Source organism: Chlorocebus sabaeus, chromosome 10, assembly GCF_047675955.1.
Source record: "Chlorocebus sabaeus isolate Y175 chromosome 10, mChlSab1.0.hap1, whole genome shotgun sequence".
Taxonomy (NCBI): Eukaryota; Metazoa; Chordata; class Mammalia; order Primates; family Cercopithecidae; genus Chlorocebus; species Chlorocebus sabaeus.
This window is the reverse complement of record NC_132913.1, coordinates 70,709,063-70,732,430: the sequence shown is the minus strand read 5'-3', so window position 1 is coordinate 70,732,430 and position 23,368 is coordinate 70,709,063.

The window sequence follows — 23,368 nt, the reverse complement described above, 5'->3', positions numbered from 1 at the left end:
GGGTGGACAGACTTTAATCAAAGAATCACAAAAGCATATCATTACACACTAGTGTTATAAAAGAACACCCACTAGAACTACAGAAACCTGAGCAGGAGGGCCTGATCTAGTCTTTAAGGTGAGGGAAGTCCTCTCTGAGGAAATTACATTTGAACAACTGCAAAAAGGAAAAAGGGAAGGAGACAAGAAGAAAAGAAATAAGGGAGAAAGAGAGAAATCCAATCAAATTCACGGGCATCCCAAACAGAGAAAAGAACCTGGCTAAAGACCCTGAATCAGAAGAAAGTTTGGGTTAAGCATGTCATTCCTAACCTATGTACTGGTGCTTAGAATGTTTCTTTGCTGAAAAATGTTTCTTTGCTGTTTTCTACAAGTACACTCAGTAAAGTGAAAATGTATATATTCTGGTTTAATATGGGGTTCCTGGAGTAAACTAAGTCATATAATAAGGATTATGGGCTCACTGTGACATAACCAACATATTCAGAGGCAAGTCCTGTATACCAGGCAACTCATGATTTGTCAGAACCTTGATGTAAGTAAAATCAGCAACTTTCTCTTGACCAGGACCTTCCTGCTCCAGCAAGAAATTATTTTCCAATCACTCTTAAGCAAACCCTCTGAATTTTAAGAAATATTCAAATTTTTTTCTTGAATAATACAAATCATGCAACCTTCAACTTTGTTCTTATCCAGATATATAGCATAGAATCCAGATCTAGGAGGCTGTTTAAGAATGGATGTGGCCCAGACAGACATCACTAATTGATAACAACCTTCTTTCCCAAAGAGCATAAACTCAGCTTTAAAATCTCTCTGATGGAGCACTCCAATCAAGTACTCTTGATTAGTCCAAACTTGTTTTAATTCAAATGTGTTTTGACATTCCCAATCTCCTTCTTCTACCTTGAAGTTGAACTATACAGTTATTAATGGAATTTTTATTATAGTGACTTTTTAAATAAAGGTATATTTGTATTTTCCCTAACAAACCCTGATTCCTCATCCATATTATAATGAATTAGAAGTAAACAGTGTCTAGTTTCCATCTGGACCACTCTGAAGAATCAACATGATTCAAGAGTTCCAGAGGCTTGAAAGTAAGCATTAAACTACACCAATGTCTGTTGATGAGAAAGAGTGTAGATGCAACTCTTCGCTCACAAAGTACAGCAAGAAGGTCTTTTACTCTCTTATCTCTTCTTCTAATGAGCTAGCCCTAAATATAGTACATTTCACAGTACACTGCAAAGGGATTTCTGGCTCCTTGTCAGAACAAGGCAAGACAGGACCAGACTCCTGAAGAAGTCATACGCAACCTGTTAGTACACCAGAGAATGGCCTACCTAACTATACTAGGAAGAGAACATGAGCTTAAACGCTATGGGGGAAGTCTTCAGCCACAACTTGATCAGGAGGCAGTACTAGAATGTTTGAACCAGCAAGACAGAGCGTTGTCCACTCCAAAATAACCCTAAAAACAAAATCAGTACTGAATTGCCAGCATGACGATAATACCATTTTGTTTTATTTTAGCTTTGCCTTGGAAGGACTTTAGAAATGCATCATTTTTCATCTTCCTCTCACTAGCTATGTCTTCCTCTAAATAATTCTCTACACCACAATCAAAATGATTTTTTAAGATCATGAAATGTTCCATGCTCATCTCCATTTACAATTATTTACCTGCTCCCTTTGCTGTTAATATAAAAGTTAAACTCTTTGCTAAGGCTCATCACACTACACATGATCTGAGCCCTGCTCGCCTCCTCACCTCTTGCTCCTACATCTCTCACTACTCTGTGCTCTCACCATACTGGACCACCTTGAGTTCTTCTCCTACTTCTGGATGTTGCCCATGCCATTTCCTCCATCAAGGAGATGGTGCCACCATCCCTAATTCACCTGGCCATCTCTCTGGCTCCTCTGATAAGATCAGGTGACATATCACCTCTCCTAGGAAGGCTTCTTGGACCACCCTAAATTTAGATTCTGTATCATTGCTACATGCTCCCATAGCATCCGGCCCTTTCTTCATCATAGCACTTACACTGCATTGTATTTGGGGTTGTGTTTAGACTGTGTTCTTTACTACATAAGAAGTCCATGAGGGTAAGGATATTATCTGTCTTGTCCATCAAGGAATACCGAGCTCCTAGCACAAGGCCATGCCCATAAAATATGACATGAAAATCACCACATTCTCCAAAATTCAGATACCAACCATTCTTCAGTGAACAAATGAATCTGATTTTCTATCTCACATAACTTTAGGAAATACAGTATCTATTTGGGTTTTCTCCCTAAGTGTTTTTATTGGTCTCTGAAGAAACAGCTTATAAGCCTGCTCCAGTCACTTCTATTCCCCTCAGGTTGTCTTCCTCCCCTGATCACCATTACTCATCCTTCATCCTTGGTTGCTTCATATCTGCTCTGGAAGCTGCTGTTCTCCTGTACCACTTGGCTCTCTCCTGGTATATTTTCATAGCAAAATACCATAAACTTGATGACTTAAAACAATACCCACAGATTATATCAGTTTCTGTGGGTCAGGATTCCAGATACAGATTAGTTGAGTGCTTTGCTCAGAGTCACTCCAGGCTGCTATCACAGTGTCAGCCCAGGTTAAAAATCTCAGTTGAGTCTTAGCATCTACCTGCAAGCTCCCTGGTTCTTGACTTTATGACTGAGAGCTATGTTTTCTTGCTTGCTGTTGGCCAGAGACCTCTCTCAGCTGGGAGTTATTTTCAGGCCCTTGCTATTTAGCCTCCTCCTCTCACAGCATGGCAACTTACTCCTTTATGGCCAGGAGGAGAGTGCCTGCTGCTGCTTCTTGTCTTTATCTTTTAAAGGCTCATCCAAGATAGGTCAGGATGGCCCATAAAATCTCCCTTTTGGTTAACTTCAACTCAGTGAATTAGGCTACTATGTTATATCTGCAGAATCCCTTTTGCCTTATGAAACAACATAATCACAAGAGTGATATCCCATCATATTTACGAAGTTCACCCACATTCAAGGGAAGTGGACTATATAAAACATAAATGCCACGAAGCAGGAATCTTGAGAGACATCTTAGAATTCTTCCAAACACACCTGGAAAGAGAAAATTCCTTCAGTTCTACAAAATACAGATATGAGCTGGTCATGGTATTTAAAATAAAACATTAATAAATTTTGAGTATAGCCAAAGGAATGGCAACTTAGAAAACTTAAAACTGAATCTGACCATCAATACCCATAGAATTGCAAGGCCATGGCCTTCTACAAAAGACCACCTTTCAGTGGGGCCAGACTACTCGCCCACCAGGAAGGGTTTTTGAGTATCTCTCCCATCCAGATTCCAGCAATTTTTGCCTTGGCCAAACTGAGGCCCGGGGAGAGCAATAAAAACTAAGTTTTCTACTTACCCCTATTTTCTTCCCACACCTAGTGCTTATAATAATCTTCTGAGAATACACTCACTTTTTGAAAAAAGAAAAACTTTTACATTATCATAAAAAGCAGTTTACCTATTGATTGTCTTAAACCTTTTCATTCCAGAACAGAGTCTGTTTCCAAGTGTGGAATTCTAGCTTCACTTCTTAGAACAACAGGAAAAATAAACTGCTGACAGTTTATTATTGAGAATTATTATTGACAGTTAATATTGAGAGCAGTCTTGTCTAAAGCGCCTCATCATACCAGACTTCTAGGTCTCCGTAAGCATCCCCTCCCAGGTGCTCCCACAGCATTCTAGATTCCTCCTCAGAATGCTTTTCCCAAGAAATGCTAGAATACCTGCTGATTGTCTACATCCTACCTGTAACTTCATAAGGACAAGAACAATATCTGCTTTGCTCTTTAAATAGTATTTTACCATAGAACCATAGGGCAGTCCCAGTCTAAATACACATTAGAATCTCCTGGGAAATTTTGTTCCTTCATTTGTTTGTTTTCATATTTGTTTGCTTTTAGTACCAATGTGTGACCCTCATCTCAACTGGATTAGAATCTCTGAGAGTACATCTTGGAAAACAATTTTTGTTATTTTATTTCACATGCTCAAAAGACTACACGTCAGCAGGAGTGACCCCACTTCAAGCTGCAGGTCAGCAGATTGGTTTCAGTGGTCCTGATCCATGTCTCCTCTTGGAACCCAGGCTGGTAAAGTAGTTATCTAGAGAACCTCAAGGCAGCGGTTAAAAAAAAAACTTCTAGAATTTTCTCTTTGAGACAAAATGGAGTAACAGAGATTATATTTATCCTTCTGCCTGAAACAACCCCCAAAATGGACAAAGTATAGTAAACAACGGTTTTCAAGAACACTGGACATCAGGAAATGAAGGATGGTGATCCCTGATAGAACACAAACAAGCTGAGCTCTACAATTGCCTCATTTAGCTGCTGCAGTGTAGAAGGGGGAACCCAGGCGAGAACCCATTTGATTCCCTGACTTGAGGAAATGGAGCATCATCTACAATGAGGCTACTAGAATAAATAAATGAGTCTAGCAAAGTTGCATAAGATGCAAAAATCAGTTGTATATCTATATAGTAACAACAAACAACCAAAAATGGAAACAGAATATCATACCAACTGTAATTGCCTAAAAAAGGAAATACAAATAAATCTGCCAAAGGTGTGCAACACCAGTATACTAAAAACTAAAAAAAGGACCAAAAAATTGAGAAATATACCAATATCAGAAGAGCCAATATTTTTAAGACGGTAATTTTCTCCATTTTCTCCACACTGATTCATGGGTTCAAGGGTATTTACAAATAAAATCACAGCAGACTCTTAAAGTTTTAAACTGACTCTAAAATTCATATGGAAAGCAAAGGACCTGAAATAGTTAAAACTACTCAGCAAAGAGAACAATAATTTGGAGAATTTATAATACCTAATTTTAAAACTTACTTTAAAACCACAATAATCATGACAGCGTGGTTTTAGCACAAATAACAGACAAGCACAAATTACAGACAAGCAGTCCATAAATAGAGCCTCATATACATGAGCAACTGGTTATCAACAAAGATGTAAAGTAATTCAGTGGAAAAAGGATAATATTTTCAACACATGACATAAGAAATATTGGATATTCAGATAAAGACATGGAACTTTGATTTATACTTTATATCATTCACAAAAATTACATCAAGTTCACCACAAACCTAAATGTAAAACCAAAAACAATAAAACATAGAGAAAGAAACATAGAAGAAAACTTTTTTTTTTTTTTTTTTTTTTTTTTTTTGAGACAGAGTCTCATTCTTTCACCAGGCTGGAGTACAGTTGTGCAATCTCAGCTCACTGCAACATTCATCTACTGGGTTCAAGCAATTCCCCTGCCTCAGCCTGCTGAGTAGCTGGGACTACAGGTGCACACCACCATGCCAAGCTAAATTTTTGTATTTTAGTAGAGACAGGGTTTCACCATGTTGGCCAGAATGGTCATGATCTCCTGACGTCATGATCCACCTGCCCCAATCTCCCAAAAAGTTTCTTCATTACAACAAGAAAAATACAATTCATAAAACAACAAATTGATAAATTGGACTTCATTAAAATTAGTCATTTTTCTTCTTTGAAATAACATTGCTTAAAAATGAAAAGGGAGACTACATACTGGGAGAAGATAATTTCAAATCATACATCTAATAAAGCACTTGATCCAGAGTGCATCAAGAACTTCCAAAACTCAATTAGAAGAAAAAAAAATCAATCAATCATAGGTAAAAGATTTGATAGACATGTTACCAAAGGAAAATTACACATGACAAATAAACCCATGAAAAGATATTCAACATCATTTGTCATTTGAGAAATAAAAATTAAAACTCATTGAGACACCATTAAATCCTAATGGAATGGTTAAAATTTAAAAATACTGACAATACCAAGTGTTGACAAGAATGTGGAGGAAATGGATCCTCCATACAATAATGGTGGAAGTGTATAATGTTGCAACTACTTTGGAAAACAATTTGACAGTTTCTTTAAAAATTAAACACACATCTACCATAAGATTCAGTTACTCCTCTCCTAGGAATTCATCCAAAAGAAAACATCTGTTCATACAAAAGCTGTTACACACATGTTCATATCAGCTTTCTTTGTAAGAACCAAAAACTGAGAACAACCCAAATGTCCATCAATAAGTTAATGGATAAACAAGCTGTGCTATATCCATACAGAATAGAATACAAAGGAATAAACTTTTGATATACTCTACAATATGGATGGACTCCAAAATAATTATGTTGAACAAAAGAAACAAGAAAAAAGAGAAGGCATACTCTATCATTCCATTGATATAAAATTCGAAAAGTGTGAACTAATCTACAGCGAAAGAAAACAGATCAGTTTTTGCCTTGGTATGGAGGAAATCAGTCAAGAATAAGAGGAGAAAGGTTTTTAGGGAGGCACTAGGAAACTTTTGAGGCTGTTGAGTATGTTCATTATCTTGATTGTGAAAATGATATCAACTTAAATGTTTTAAATATGTACAATTTTTTGATTGTCAGTTTTGTCTCAAAATAGCTATTTTGTTGGAAGGAAGGAAGGAAGGAACGAAGGAAGGAAGGAAGGAAGGAAGGAAGGAAGGAAGGAAGGAAGGAAGGAAGGAAGGAAGGAAGGAAGGAGAAACAAAAGGAAATAGAGAAAATCCACTGCTGCCCTCCCAATATAAAAACTAATTAATTAATAACAGCTAACCTAGAAACCTATACTCCGTAAAAAATGGTTATCAGAAATTTAGAAGAAATAAAATTATTGTCAGACAAAAGCTAAGACTTTATCACCAACAGAGCAGGACAAATAGGAACTCAATATCAAAAGGAAAATTCACTCAGAAAGAACCTCAGAGACATGCAAAGAAATAAAGATCAATAAAAATTACAAATATATAGGTAAATCCAAATGAATATTAAATGTAAAACAAAATAAGGTCTCATTGAATTAAAAATGTGTATAGAAGAAAGACAAAAAATGACAAGTGAGTCAGCAAAAACTAAATTGAATAAGAGTTCTTTGCATTGTCTAGGAATAATTAAAAAAAAGACTGATTGGTATTTTACTTTGGAAAATCAGTAATACATATTCAATAGTAGTTGCCTTAGTGGGCAGAGAGGAGACACAATAGAACTTCTGAAGTAGTGGCAATATTCATCTCTTGACCTGGATGATAGTTATGGATATTTGCTTTTTTGCTTTGAAATAAATCATTGAGCTTTGTAATGAATCATATTTGCTTTGTAATGAATTATATTTGTTTTAGGTATTTTTTACATATGCATTTTATATATTTTACACTTAAATGTTTAAAAACTATGAGGAAAAAAAAACTCCAAGGAGTAAGTCCAACTCCCAAACATTTTTCAAGCCTCTGCCCACATCCCATTGCCCAAAGTATATCATATGTGAGAACACAAGGTTCATCTTCGTTGCCCTTCTGCCTTCTGCCATGTGAGGACTAGCAAGAAGGTCCTTAGCAGACACCAGATGCCAGCAGCTTGATCATGGACTTTCTAGCCAACAAAACTGTGAGAAATAAATTTCTGCTCTTTATAAATTATGTAGTCTGTGGTATTCTGTCCATCTGCAGCACAAATAGGCTCTACTATGAGCAAAATACATTCATCCTAAGACACTCAAAAATTCACCCCAACACAACATCAAACTAAAGTCCTGATCTACATCAGGTCCAAATGCAGCCACTCTTGATCTGTAGATCTAGGAAGTAAAAAGACAAGTTCTACTATGATGTCAAAGGGGACAAGGTCACTGCAGTAAACACTGCCACTCAAAAAAGGTGAAGAATGACAGGTACACTTCAATCACTGGTCTCTGGAAATTTTGAAATTATATTGGGCAGTTATTGTCAGGCCTTCTTCTTTAAAGGAAAGAAATTTCCTTTGAAAAGACTCTGGTTCTACTCCATGTAAATGGGTCAGTGCCTTTCCGGGAAAGGTGCATTTTTTTTTTCTCGTGGTAGCCATCAGAATCTCCCACAAGGCAAACTTAGTCATGCAAGACATTTGTTTTCTGCTACTATGCCATTTGTCAAAGCAAGTCGCATGGCCAAGTCAAAAGCCAAAAAGAAGAGTACATTACTGTACATCCACCTTGAAGCCTTAACAAGCATATGGTTCCATAATACTACAACAAAAGAGTGAAATTACATCCCAAATCAGGGTCACCTGAATATAAACATAAATATTTTCATTTATAACAATGAATATTAAACTTTAACAAATACTTGAAGTCAATAAATATTTTTAAAATCATTACTAATAAATTTTATTCAGAAAGAATGTTTAATAGTTAAAAAGGAGCACTTACTGTCAAGAAATAATATACCTACACTGAAACCAATTCATGTGAAAATGGATTTTAGTTGATTCAGTGCTCATTATGAGCTGACACTGTAATGAGCCTTCCAAAAACCTAATGGAGTTAGGCCACATTTTAAAAGTAGACTACCCAACTCAGGGGATACCATCACTATTCTTTTGACTGTTCAAAACATTTTATAAAATATGTTCCATTCTGAGAGCCACATTTTAAGAGAAACACTGATGAAATGAAATGCATCTATAGTAAGGTGCCCAAGAGAAGGAAGCATCTTGGAATAATGCCATATAACAAACATTTAAAGAAATTTGGAAAGTTCACTTAGAAAAGAAAAAGGAAAAATATCTTGAAATGTTTCCAGGCTGTCATTTGGAAGAGGAAATAGACTTATTCATTGTTGTTATAGATCAAGGGTTGGCCAACTTTTTCTGTAATAGACCAGCTAGAAAGTAAATATTTAGGCCTTGCAGGCTGTGTAGTCTCTGTGCAACCATGCACTTTACCATTGTAACAGGAACGCAGTCACAGACAGACTAATGTGCATAAATGTGTTCAATACAACCTTATTTTTAGACACTGAAATTTGCAGGTTACAACTGTAGTTTCTCCATTTTTTTCAACAGTTTAAAATTTTTAAAACCATTTTTAGGTCATAGACTATACAAAAAGGCCAACTTTTTCCCACATGCCAAGTATGCAAACCTCTGCTATAGATGACAGCATAAGACACTGGGTCCCAGTTGCAAGAAAGCAAGTATCAGGGGGAAAAAAAAAAATCATCATTGAAAGAAAAAAAAAAAAAACAGAAAATGCATTGCTGGGCAGGTGCTATTGACACCCTGCCCCCACATCTTTTTGGCTTGCCACTGAGTTCAGTGGACAGTTCCTCTGTAAACTGATAATTGTCCATGTTAAATACTCTCTACTGAGTTACTCTGCCTGAAAAACTTTCTCCAGAAACACAGGAGTTAGCAGAGCCCATCTGCAGGGGAGCCTGGGAATGCTGAGGATCAAATTCTACCTGATCAGTGTCCATCAATGAGGGCGAGGAGAGGAGGAATAAATACGTCGGCTTTCCCACTTTGGTGGAAAAATTCTAAGGTGGGTTCTGCACTGTCTATCAGGGAATCCCTGTTGTAACTAAGCCCCAGTTGCCTACAGTGATAACACTCTCTAATGAAAACTATACTGGCTCTCCCTGCTTTTATGCCTCACTTCCTTCACTCTCTCACTTGGACTTCTAAGGACCACTATTCCTTAAGGCCTTATCTCAGATTCTGCTTTCTGCAAACTCAAATTTAAACAGACGTGTCAGTTTGTGGTAATAAGCATACCTTTAGGGACAAGATGATCACTTGCTATCAAAGTCATGGAAGGGCTTTTCAAGTTAGACCAGTGGTTCTTAATTGATTTTGCCCCTATGTGGCATTTGGTCTGAAAATATTTTTATTGTCACAACTGCCCCTACCTCTACCTGGCACCCAGTGAGTAGAGGAAAGGGATGCTGCTAAACATCCCACAATACATGGAACAGTCCAACATGACAAAGAATTATCCAGTCCAATGTCCTTAGTTAACACTGAGTTTGAAAAACCCTTGAGTTCGGCTGGAGATTCATCCAAATGGCCTTTAAATTCCTGTAACTACTATAAAAGTCTATGATTTTTAAGAAATCACACTCAGGTTCTTAGCCCAAATGAGCTTCAAGAGATTCATAATACCTTGGGTTTTAGGTGCAGAATTTTTTGCCTGTGTCTATTTTTGCATTTTTGTGGAGAGAGTGTCCACAGCATTCATAAATTTCTCTAAGGGGTCTGTAACCCATAAAGGTTAAGAACCAAACTCTGTAATAAATAATTCTTAATAATTTTACCTTAGGTCTAAATCTTTAGTCACCTTTTTTTTCTCTTCCATAGTAATAAGGAATGCAAGAATTGACTTTTCAGATTTGATAGCCCTTCTTCCTAAGGCTGTATAATTCTGATAGGTTCAAAAAGCAGGCAAAGAAACTGAATTTAGTTAATTACGCTACATTAGGAGGACATGAACTTCCTGGAAATCAATCTGGCATTTTTCTCAAGTACTAAGAAAACTATTTTTTTAAATTCTTGATTAATATAGTTCAGCAAATATTACTTCATACTGAGGAAGGAATCGAGCAAATGAAAATTGCATAGAAAGAACTGTTTTATATCCTCTCATTCCAAATATTTTTGGACACAAAGCCACTGCCAACAAGGTGCCTAAGATAAAGAATTAGTATAGACCTTCCCTTCTGTAGATTTCTTAAAATGGGGCCATATAAATCAAACAGGATTACTTTATCTGCGGCTAAGAATTCTATAGAGACTTATTGAACCTATAAGAGATGGCAGAACCTGGCCAAGTTCTGCCTTTTAGGTAATAAATTCTACTACCGTTCTAACTCTGCTTTCAGACTTTTCTCTAGTTTTATTTTAGGGCAAGATATGTGGATTTCTCTGCAATATTAGAGTTTTGTTTTGCAAGAATCCAAAGTTTGCTGCCTTAGATTAATTGTGACTGCTCTTGCATTCTGGCATTGTGTATGTACAAAAGAATGAGCAAAGTAAGAACAACTAAACTTGTATAACATAAATTCAATGAAAAATGTAAATCAGACATAAAACTACTCAGAAGTAACATGATATGTAATTTTCTAATGATAGATATCATTTATGAAAACTTTCTAATGATAGACATCATTTATGAAAACTTACTATATGCAGGTATAACAGATTCGGAGAGATAGAATAGGACATAGATCAATATGTAGGTAAATTTAAAACTTATAATAATTATCTGAGCTAGGAACCCAGGTCTCTCCGACTTCAAGACTCATTCTTATCCCCACAATACAATACCACTGTACATTATATGAGTCCAATTACGAAAAGTTAGGGAGATTTAAATCTCTGCACTTGGAATATATGAGCTACCAAAGAAAATTGAGGAAAGTAGCTAGAGTTAATAACATGACCTGAAAAAGTTTTAACCTTCAGAGAAATTTAGAGCATCACAGGCCTCTGTGCTTCACAAATGAGCTGAGGGTCTGAGGTGTTCATCACCAAAAGAGGCCAGAGCTTTGTGGGAGGCATAAATAAGTATTCAGATTTTGAAAGAGGGAGTAGAAGTTGGCTTCTGTCAAAAGTAGGAGTTTGAGTCTTTTAGAAATCTCAGGGCAAGAAGTCATCTACCACTCAATGACTAAGAAGGCTAAGCTGAGAATCAGGCCTAGAAGAAGTAGAAATCCTAACTTACACCTGGTTTTGACAATTCACTATAAAGTCAATTTATATGAACAGAATAATTCAGAAAGATAAGGGTGATAAGATAATAGTAAGGTTAAGACTTCTGAGACTTGGAAACACACAGAATGAAGACAGTAACTGAGTGTCAGCCTGTACTCCACAGGGAATATTTCCGGTGAAGAAGAGGAACAGCAACAGATAGGAGAATGCTTCTGTATATGTATTGGACATTTTCCACTTTAAACCACAGAATCTGAACTCAGCCTATTTGAGGGTAAAAAATCCTAGCCATATAACTGAACACTTCAGGAATAAATCTAGCTTCAATTATAGCTAGATCAAGAGGATCAGAGATGACCAGAGAACTTTCTCCCCATCTCAATTCTACTTTTCTAGACTGTCTCTATAATGGCAAGGTGGTCACCAGAAGCTGCAGGCTTTCAAGGTCCTAAAAAATTATAATCTTAAAGAAAAAGAAAGCTTATTTTCCTGATTGCTCTGACAAAAGTCAGCATCTGTCTGACCTGGCTTGGATCATGTGACAATCCCTGGACCAATCACTGTCACCTGATAGACTAGGCTGGCCCTGCCTCTGTCACATGTCCTCCCCTGGCTGTGCTTTGGGAAGAATGGGGGTCAAAATGAAGCCCATCCAACCACAAGGACAGATGTGGGAGGGGTAATCTCCTATAAGAAGGGATACTAAGCAGAAAAAAAATAAAAATAGAAATATTGCATCAAAGGCTACAATAGGGCTTGCTTTGAAAGTATGGATTAAAACTCACTGCAGCCTAGAGCTAGAGGTATACCCATGGGTGGCAGGGGGTAGAAAGTCATACTTCAAGCATTTAGGCATTGTTGAATATCTACTACCATATTTTGTTGACTCTAAGATGTACATTTTCCACATTTTAACAACTGAGATATCAGAATGTTTCTCACAATGAATGACATTCTACAATTGCTGTCAGCCAGGGGGCAGCTGTGATATAGTTTTTATAATCTGCCAAGAACTTGGTCATAGTTCTTCATATTTTTATCCTTTTAATTAAGTTATGTACATTGTTAATATTTGTAGAGTGTGTTTATAAAAATACCATCTAAAAGATTAAACTATGATGCATCATTGAAAAAAGTGTTATTATATACACAGAAAAGGAATTTGTGAGATGGGGCATACATTTAATATTAATGAAGCACATATGCATGGTTTGGAGAATAATGGCTGTTTTATATTTTCTTGCAAAGTAACACAAAGTGCTTTCTGATACTTTAGAAAGGATGACACCCACAAGTAGATGAAGCCATATTACATTTTTTACTGATATACGTAAAACGCATTGCCTTTCACAAGCCAAGAAATGCCCCTAAAGTAACATTAAATGATAAATATTTCTGTCTAAATAGTCAAAAATAACTCTTTAATATCAAATGCCAATACATTTATTAAAGTGGTGATATATTTATTAAAATACTTTTACATTTATTACATTTGTAAAGTAATAATAAATCATTCATATAAGTGGTAACATTTGTTAGTAGTACATAAAATAATGTTATATCTTAAAATCAACAAGATTTGATTAAAGAAAATATATGACAGCCACTGTGGTAGATAGCAAAAGTGCAAAGAGAAATAATTCATAGTTCCCGTGTTTGAGGTATGCAGTGTCTAATGGGGTATAATAGAAGAAGGTTACAAGGACAACCTTCACCATGCCAGAGACTTGACCTTGCGTATTGCACATCCCTCTGTATTCTGGCCCAATCTCCATTTCAAAAGTATTGTAGGGAAAACATTTATAAGAACATTTGCAGGTTATAAATTAATAGATTTATTAATTATAAAGAATTTAGCTGCTTTGAAAACTCCAATATTCCAGATGCTTAAGCCGAAACTCCTAGAATTGTTCTTGACTCCACTTTGTCTCTTAGAGCAGAGATGGATGTCACCTCACATCCAATCCAGCAGAAAATCTTTAGCTTCAAAACATATCCACAGAATCTGAGAGCTTACTACCACCTAATCCAAGCTGCACCATCTCTTGCCTGGAGCACTGCAGGAGACTCCTGGCAGGTCTTCCTGCTCTGCTCTTACACATGTCCCACCCATGGTGATCCTTTTAAGCTAGGGGTGCCCAATCTTTTGGTGTACCTGAGCCACACTGGAAGAAAAAGAATTGTGTTGGGCCACACATAAAATACACCAACACTAATGATAGCTGATGAGCTAGGAAAAAAAAAAAATCACAAAAAATCTCATATTTTAAGAAAGTTTACAAATTTGTGTTGGGCTGCATTCAAAGCTGTTGCAGGTTGGACAAGCTTGCTTCAAGCATAATGTAGATCTTGACACTCTCGTGCCACAAGTCCTGAAATGACCTTCTATTTTACAGAGAATAACAAAGTCCCTGCAAAGGTCTCCAAGACTCACTGATCTCCAGTATGACTACTGTCCGTTTCAGTGACTTCACCCCAGTCTCCTGGCCTCTGTACTATTCTGTACTATACACCAGGCATGCTCTTGCTCCAAGCCTTTGCTCTTGCTTTTCCCTCTTGTTTCCCCTGTCCTTCCCTGAGATAACTCCTGGCCAATCCTCTCGCCTCCTTTCAATCAGAGTTCATCTCACCTTGTCACTGAGGCCTCTCCTAATCACTCCACTCACTACTGCAGTTGTCTCCTTTCCTCTCCACTCCCAGTCCTCCTTACCCTGATCTAATTTTTCTCGTAAGCTCCATGAGGGCTATCTTTTCTGTTCACTGCTGCATACCAGCACCTAGAACACCTGTATAAATGAAAGCTCCATAAACATTTACTGAGTGAAAAAAATGGATGATTTTACTAATCAAATCTGCATATGAACATAAATTTATGTCTGTAAAACCACTTAGAATGGGCGGAGAGGATAAAAGCTAAAAACACTCTGAAGTTGAAGAGTAAATTATATTCGGATAGAGTACCCAGAGGAAAATGGTCTATAGAGCCTGTAGAACTAAAAGTCCAGAAAAGGCAAATGAGAGGGAAGACAGGAAAAACAGGATCTCTACCTCAGGTGAAGGGCAGGTCTGCTGGGAGGGATGGTTCAGGCTTCTTGCATTAATGCCTCCATGCTACACCCAATTGAATGCATAAAAACTTCAAACAAACTCCTCTGAAAATGGGCATCCCCAGAGACATCTTTCATTCCCCCACTCTCATCTTCTCTATGGACTATAAAGAATGTCCCTGCAGAACACTCACCTTCTAATATTGAACCCAGAGTGTGTACCCAGTACGGACACCTCTCACTCTTGTCAAAATAAAGCTTACATTTTTCTTGTGGACACAAAGCCAGCACAAGCAAGCCAGCAGCAACCAAACCCTATACTTATACACTCTCCTTTCTCCCCTCCTGACTCCCTTATGTTCTATATGCCATCAAAGGTGTGAAAGGAGAAGAGATAGTAATAAAGCTATTCAGGGACTCATTAAACTAATTTTTTCATTATTATTATTATTATTATTTTAGACAGCGTCTCCCTCTGTTGCCCAGGCTGGACTACAGTGGCATAATCCCGGCTCACTGCAAGCTCCGCTTCCCAGGTTCACGCCATTCTCCTGCCTCAACCTCCCGAGTAGCTGGGACTACAGGTGCCTGCTACCACGCCCAACTAATTTTTTACATTTTTAGTAGAGATGGGGTTTCACCATGTTAGCCAGGATGGTCTCGATCTCCTGACCTTGTGATCTGCCCGCCTTGGCCTCCCAAAGTGCTGGGATTACAGGCATGAGCCACTGCACCCAGCCTAATTTTTATTTTCAATTCTATCCTTCCCTCTCTTAAAAGCAAAACTCCTCTACAGAAATAAAAGTTTTAAAACAATATTCAAAAGCCAGTAAAAGCAAATGTCATGTGAAGCTGAATTTGTGAATGTTCAAACCGCTTCACCTCCAGAATCTCAAATTCTCTTTCTGACCCAGTCACTTAATCCCCCATTTTTCTTTCTTCTTGCTTAAATTGGGCAGGCCCACTACAAGACAGCACAACCCACCACTTAAAATCTTACCCCATTCATCTACCTGCAGAAATTCCACCCATCCTTCAATTCCTGCCTCCAATTCTAAATCCCTTGGGAAGACTGCAGAACTTGGCTTGTTCCCTTTCTTCTTTCCTTTCCAAGTGCATTGTATGCACTTGACATAATTCCCATAACAGACTTGAGCACCTTCCTTATTCCTATATCCCTTAAGTATGCTGTGCATAATAGCCTTGAACTGAAGTGCTGTAGAGGCCACAACCATAAAGAAAGCGCACTTGGAAATTCATGAAAAAAACAATTCCAAGAAGACAAAAAGGATCTAAAGATTTTATAATGCCTTCACTTACATTGCACTGATCCTCTTTCTTATTTAGAACTGAACAGATTTTTCATTAAAAATGAATTTTCATTATTATTATTTTGCTGTATGAAATTAGCTCTTAGAGGCAAATGGTCACATTTTTAAACCCAGAAGTATTCAATGTATTTTTTTTTTCCAGAAACTTAGAAATGTGAGTAGACTCTGCCTCTGTGCCGATTGCCTTAGAAGAGGCATAGGAGAAGGAATGCAGGGGGATAGTTGCCAACACCCAAGACTCAGCTCTAGCAGGAATGAGCACACCTCAATACAAGGGGGAGGAGATACTTTGGGAGTAAAAGAGCTAAGTTAGTAGGTAAGCCTATAACTTATGGTCCAAACCAGGTCACTTTTGAGAATACAAGGGACACTATTAACAATTCTATCAAGCAACAGTAATAGTTATTAACTGTAACTGACACAAGCAAACTGGGACCTATGGCAATCTGACAAAAAGCCAATGAACCTGAGGCCCCAGGGTACAGCAGAAGAAAGACCATTATAGTTCTAAAGCAGTTCTAGGTAGCTTAGAATAAATTCCATGATATAGCTGCTTATTGAAAGAGCCATGTAGCATTCTACAATCACAAGAAGGCTAAGCAGAAGAAATAAAAAGGAAAAGAAAATCTTGAAAATGTTCTTCTCTGCCATCTTGGCAGAGGTAACAACTAAGGAAGGAAGGAGTACGGCCCCATTATCCACCACAACCAAATCAAGGAAAGAATCATAGAGATACAAAATGATTTCCACATAACCCAAACTGATGCTGGGAAGGGCCTTAGAGACAATCTAATCCAGCTTCCAAACACATATATGAGGTAACAGAGCTGAGTAAAATTAAATCAAACTTTTATGTTCTTAGAAGAGGGTAATTTATGGTTTAATTCTTTCGTTCTTTCATTTGATAAAAATTTATTGAGTAGTCCCAATGTATCAGACAGTAGGATAAGCACTGGGAGGTAAAAAGATAAATAATACAATCTTGCCTTTGAGGATCTGTATATTTATAGTTTAAATGTACTAACAATATATTTCAAAACTGAATGTTGAGTATACCATGGGACTATTGTGTTGATACCATTTGAGAATTCTAGCCAAATGGCAAAAGGAAATGGATTCCTAATAGAGAGAATGTTGGTAAACACTAACACTAAATGATAACTTTGCTGAGAATTCTTGCAGTTGAAAAAATGTTCATTAATCAACCCCTTTTCTCTCTGTCTTCTTTTTCTGTTCCTTCTCACCTCACATTTATTATGCATCAGCATATTCAAAACAATGGGAATCAAACTGTAGCTACAATTTTCTTGTGTATATATACTATAAATATTGAAGTTCAAAATATACTTTTCCAGATTTCCTAGAATCCTGAAGAATACAAATCTAACTGAATTACACCCAGATCTTTCTCTTCTAAAAGAAAAAAGGTCTTCCGTAAAACAAATGAGCCTCTAAAACCACATTGAATCTTTACCATTTATTCATAGAATATCGTCATGTAGAAACATGACCATTATATCAAATTAGTCTAATGAGAAGATCTTTCTGATTCATTCATCCTTTATAGAATTTACTATAACAATGATAAGGAAAGAGGATTTGAGGACTGAGTGAAACCACTACCCAGAAGAATGATTTCCACATAACCCAAACAAAACATTGTTTAAGCCCACAAATATGGGTGACAGTCTTTCATAGAAGATCATTACAACTATTGAATAAAATGATTTGCCATATCAATAAAGCACCAGAATGCAACATCATGAAAAGTTTTCTTGCTAAAGGTCATGCTGTGACAATTTCCTAAGTTTTTTCCTAAGCTTACTTCTCAATATTGCCAAATTCAAATTTTAAGCAACAGTTTCATTAGTCTTTCATGTTCATTAAAAAAAAAAAAAAATGGTTTTGTCTTGAGTACTCAAACAAATGACTTTTTATGTATATGTTAGCAGCTCAAAATATAAGAAGTATCATGAAAGACTGAAAAAAATAAACTTCCTCAATATTATACTCTAGTATTCAATAATAATAATAAACTGGTACAAAATTTTAGAGCCTTAAATATTTCCAACCTACATTGATCTTGATGATTTGCATTATGTGAATGCTAAATTAAATAAGAATGGTGGGGCATGTGAAAATATATTCAGAAACCCTCACACACTCCTACTTAGTATGGTTTCTTCATAGTAAAAAAGGCATTTAAATATAGCCCAATGCTGAAAATACCCAGATTTCCTCCAGTATATAGGAATAACAATGCTTAAAAAAGAAAAAAGCAAGAAAAAAAGTTTATTAATTAAAATATAACTACCAAGTCTACATAGTATGATTAAGCACAGATGGAAATGCCAATAATTCTTGTTACCAGGTTCCATACAAATCTGGGGTTTCACAGATTGTAAATGACGAAAAAAAATCTAAATCATAAAACAAACTAATTTTTTATTATTATACTTTAAGTTCTGGGATACATGTGCAGAATGTACAGGTTTGTTACATAGGTATACATGTGCCACGGTGATTTGCTGCACCCATCAACCCTTCATCTACATTAGGTATTTCTCCTAAAACTCTCCCTCCCCTAGCCCTCCCTCCTCCTGACAGGCTCCAGTGTGTGATGTTCCCCTCCCTGTGTCCCTATGTCCATGTGTTCTCTTTGTATAACTCCCACTTATGAGTGAGAACATGTGGTGTTTGGTTTTCTGTTCCTGTGTCAGTTTGCTGAGAATGATGGTTTCTAGTTTTATCCATGTCACTGCAAAGGACATGAAGTCATCCTTTTTTATGGCTGCATAGTATTCCATGGTGTATATGTGTCACATTTTCTTAATCCAGTCTATCGTGATGGGCATTGGGGTTGGTTCCAAGCCTTTACTATTGTGAATAGTGCTGCAATAAACATACATGTGCATGTAATTTTTTTATTTCACTTTACAATTGTATACTTTAAAAGTAACTGGGCTGGACTGAGACTCTATAATTTGTTTAGCCAGATTTAGCACTAGCCTTCATGAAAAACCATGAAACTGTCACAGAATCAGGTTTGCTGCATGGGTTGTTCATTCAGGTATAAGTAAGCGGTACAGCCTATGTTTATAAACATAATCTTTTACGTCACTCAGACGTGGGCAAGATCCTGACTTTGTGATTTTGTCCAAGTTAGTCCAAGTTTCTAAACCCCATTTTCCATACTTCATAGAGCTGTTGAAGAACAGAATGAAACACATTATGTTAGCTGTTTTTAATTACTTATTAACAGCACTTTTATCCACCATCACTGTGGTAGCAGAATAATGACCTCCCAAAATGTCCACTTCCTAATCCCAGAACCCATAAATGTGCTACCTTACACGGCAAACAGAAATTATGTTTGCAAATGGATTTATGGTTTCTAATCATTTGACCTTAAGATGAGGAGATTATCCTGGATTACCTGGTTGAACTCTATGTAATAACAAGGGTCCTTCCAGTAGAAGAGGGAGGTCAGTAGTCAGAGTCAGAAGTTGTGACTACAGAAGAATAGTCATAGAAATTTAATGCTGCAGGCTTTGAAAATGAAGGAAGGAGCCATGAGCCAAAGTATGTAGGCAGCAGCTAGAAGTTAGCAAAGGCAAGGAAGCAAGTTATCCCTTAGAGGTCCCAGAAAGGAATACACCCCTATCACATCTTGACTTTAGTCTAGTGAGGCCAGAGTCACCTTCTAACACACAGAACTGTAAGATATAAACTTGGGTTGTTGTAAACCACTACATATGTGGTATTAGAAGGCATACTATTACCCATATGGCAAGAGCTGTGCTAGGTGCTAGAGACAGTAATATGAGTAAGGAACTCTAAGGATACATGTCCCTCTCCAGAAATCCCATTTTATGACCCTGGAATAACTCATTATACTACATAATACTATGAGTATTGCCTTTAAAGGTTCTATTCCTGGCCAGGCTTGGTGGCTCACGCCTACAATCCCAGCACTTTGGGAGGCTGAGGCGGACCGATCGCTTGAGGTCAGGAGTTCAAGACCAGCCTAGCAAACATGGCAAAACCCCATCTCTACTAAAAATACAAAAGTTAGCCCGCGTGGTGGCAGGTGCCTGTAATCCCAGCTACTCAGGAAGCTGAAGCAGGAGAATCACTTGTAGCTTAGAGGCGGAGGTTGCAGTGAGCAACTCCAGCCTGGGTGACAAGAGGGAGACTTCGTCTCAAAAAAAAAAGAAAAAAAAAGTTAGATTCCTATAGTCTAAACTAAGATAATTTATTTTAAAAAAGAAAAAACAATTATGTGGCATTTTACAGACCCATATCTTGTTCACCTTCTACAGGATAAGCAGCTTCAAACAGAAACTTTGGCTCATATGAGGCCTTTCATAGAGATGGAGAGTTGCCTGCCAAAATCCTGGCTATCTTTTTACCTTACTCCTATACTATTGGGATAGAAATGTTTACAGTTAAAAATCTAAATTTCTATGCTTCCCTTACAATGAGATGTAAGCTAAAGTCTTAAGGCTGAACTATTAGGAAAGTTCTCTTAAGCAGATTACTTAAGTGGCAAACACCCTTACTCCCTTTCTCCTTCTTTCTGCCTGGAACAAAATGGAAATTTTGTGACCATGAGAAGAGAAACCAATTAAGATAGAAAACAATGCTAAAAATCAAGAGAGAACCCAAGGATAGAAACCATGCACTACAAAAGTGGGTGAAGAGAGACTGAAGGAGCCTGAGATGATGTGATATTGTATGGACACGGGACTGCCTATTTCTTGAATCCTTTTACATGAGGAAAAGACAAATTCTAAATTTGTTAGGCCAACCAAAAGCAATTCCTAATACCTGACCTAATGCTTCCTTCCCTAATTTTTTAGTGAAGTTTCTTTTAAAATCAATTGGAATTTAACACTTAAAAGAGGTCACTAAATGGTGCTAAAATAACCAGAGAGCTGCATACAAAACAAAACAAAAAATATATCTAAACATAAACCTTACATCCTTCACAAAAATTAACTCAAAGTGAATGACAGACCTAAATGTAAAACATAAAATGGTAAAACTCTTAGAAAATAACATAAGAGAAGATCTGCATGACCTAGGGTTTGGCGATCACTTTTTAGATACAGCACCAAAGGCATGATCTATGAAAGGAGAATTGATAAACTGAACATCATTAAAATTAACAAATTCTTCTCTGCAAAAGACACTGTCAGGAGAATAGCAAGAGAAGCCACATATTGGGAGCAAATATTTGCAAAAGACATGCCTAATAAAAGATTGTTACACAAAGTATACAAAGAACTCCTAAAACTCAACAATAAGGAAAGAACCAACCTGATTAAAAAATGGGCCAAAGACCCTAATAGACATCTCATCAAGGAGGGTGAGGCAAGTTAGCATATAAAAAGATGCTTCACACATCAATTGTCATCAGGAAAATGCAAATTATAACAACGAGATACCACTACACATCTATTAGAATGGCGAACATCCAGAACACTAACACCACCAAATGCTGACAAGAATGTGGAGCAACAGGAACTCCTACTCACTGCTGGTGGGAATGCAAAATAGAACAGCCACTTTGGAAAACAGTCTAGCAAGTTCTTTCAAAGCTAACATATTCTTACCATATGATCCAGCAATCACACTCCTTGGTATTTACCCTAAGGAGTTGAAAACTTACATCCACATAAAAAACCAGCACACAGATGTTATAGCAGTTTCATTCATAATTGCCAAAACTGGAAGCAACCACGGTGTCCTTAAGTAGATAAATTGATAAATAAACTGTGATACATCGATACAACAGAATATTATTTAGTGCTAAAAAGAAATGAGCTACCACACTATGAAAGACATGAAGGAAACTTAAATGCATACTACTAAGTGAAAGAAGCCAGTCTGAAAAGTCTCTATACTCCATGATTCCAAAGATATGACATCCTGGAAAAGGTAAAACTATGAAGGCAGTGAAAAGATCAGTGGTTGCCAGGGAGTGGGGTAGGGGTAGAGAGGGATGAATAGGTAGAGCATGGAGGATTTTTAGGGTAGTGAAGCTACTCTGTATGATGCTATAATGATAAACAGAACCCAAAGGTTTTGAGATTCCCTTGCTAACCTGAGATTATAGTACCAGAACGGCAAGCAATATTGCCCTAACAGGAAATGAGGGGGAACTGGATATGGGAAGTACCCTGTGTGCCTTTCTCAGGATTCTTTTACCTGGAGAAGGGCCTAATCTCTAACCAGGTGATCCTTCATATGGGAAACTTGTTTACACTGGCAGATGCCCTTGTGGCTTTTGTCTGACCCATGTCCAGTTTGCATCTGCCTGACCATCACTCTGGCTGTGACAGACCAATCTTGCGTTCTCCCCAGAGTCCCAGAGAAAATTGATCCTTGGGTAGCCTTTGTTCTTCAGATGGAAGGTGCCAATTACAGTACACCACCACAGTAGGAAATCAGTTGAAAGATTTTACTTACAGATCCTGGGCAAGGAAGCTATAATGAGTTGGGAGGGCACTCTTCTATCTTTGGGTCATGTGAGGCAAGAATGAAGAGTTAGAGAGAGAGAGCACAGGTGCACACAGCAATTAGCAGTATATATGAAGGAATAGGGTGTAGGGTGCTTCAAGTTTGCAGACAAGTACCCTGGATGGTCACTGTAAAGGTAGTAGAGGAAAAGCAGGAGCCCAGTCTGCTAGGCGGGGAAGATGTCTCGAAGTTCTTATCTTTGGCCAGGACTTGAGTCATTTTTATGTGGTTTAGCACAAGAAATTCTGTTGAGGATGACTGAACTCTGCTGCTGATATAAGAAAGTTAAACCTGTATTCAAACTGGATGCGCAGGCAGCATAAAATTGTAAGAATTCACACTACAGCATGTCATTATAGATTTTTCCAAACTCATAAAATGTGTAACAGCAAGGAAGAACCCTAATTTAAAGGATGGACTTTAAGTGATTATTGTATGCCAGTGTAGGTACATCAGTCGTAACAATCGTTAACATTCTCGGGTGGGAGATGTTGAAAATGATGGCGGTGGCTATGCATGCATGGTGGGGGGTGTAACATGGAAAATCTCTGTACCTTCTGCTAGAGTTTGCTACGTACCTAATACTACTCTAAAAAAGAAAGCTTATTATTTTTTTAAAAAAGACCACTAGCTCCTTCCTCTGAAGCTCTGGAAACTAAAAATATGAACTGTCCACCTCTTAACCTAGACTTCTGAGTCTCCAGAACTCTTATTTTCAATAAATAGTCAGCATTCTCATAAATATTTACTTACAAATGTAACCATTTTTAAGTGTCCCTTGTACATTCCTGTGACTAAACAGAGCAGCGGCAATGAATAATATATGCTATTCCCTTGGAAGGAACCATAATGAACA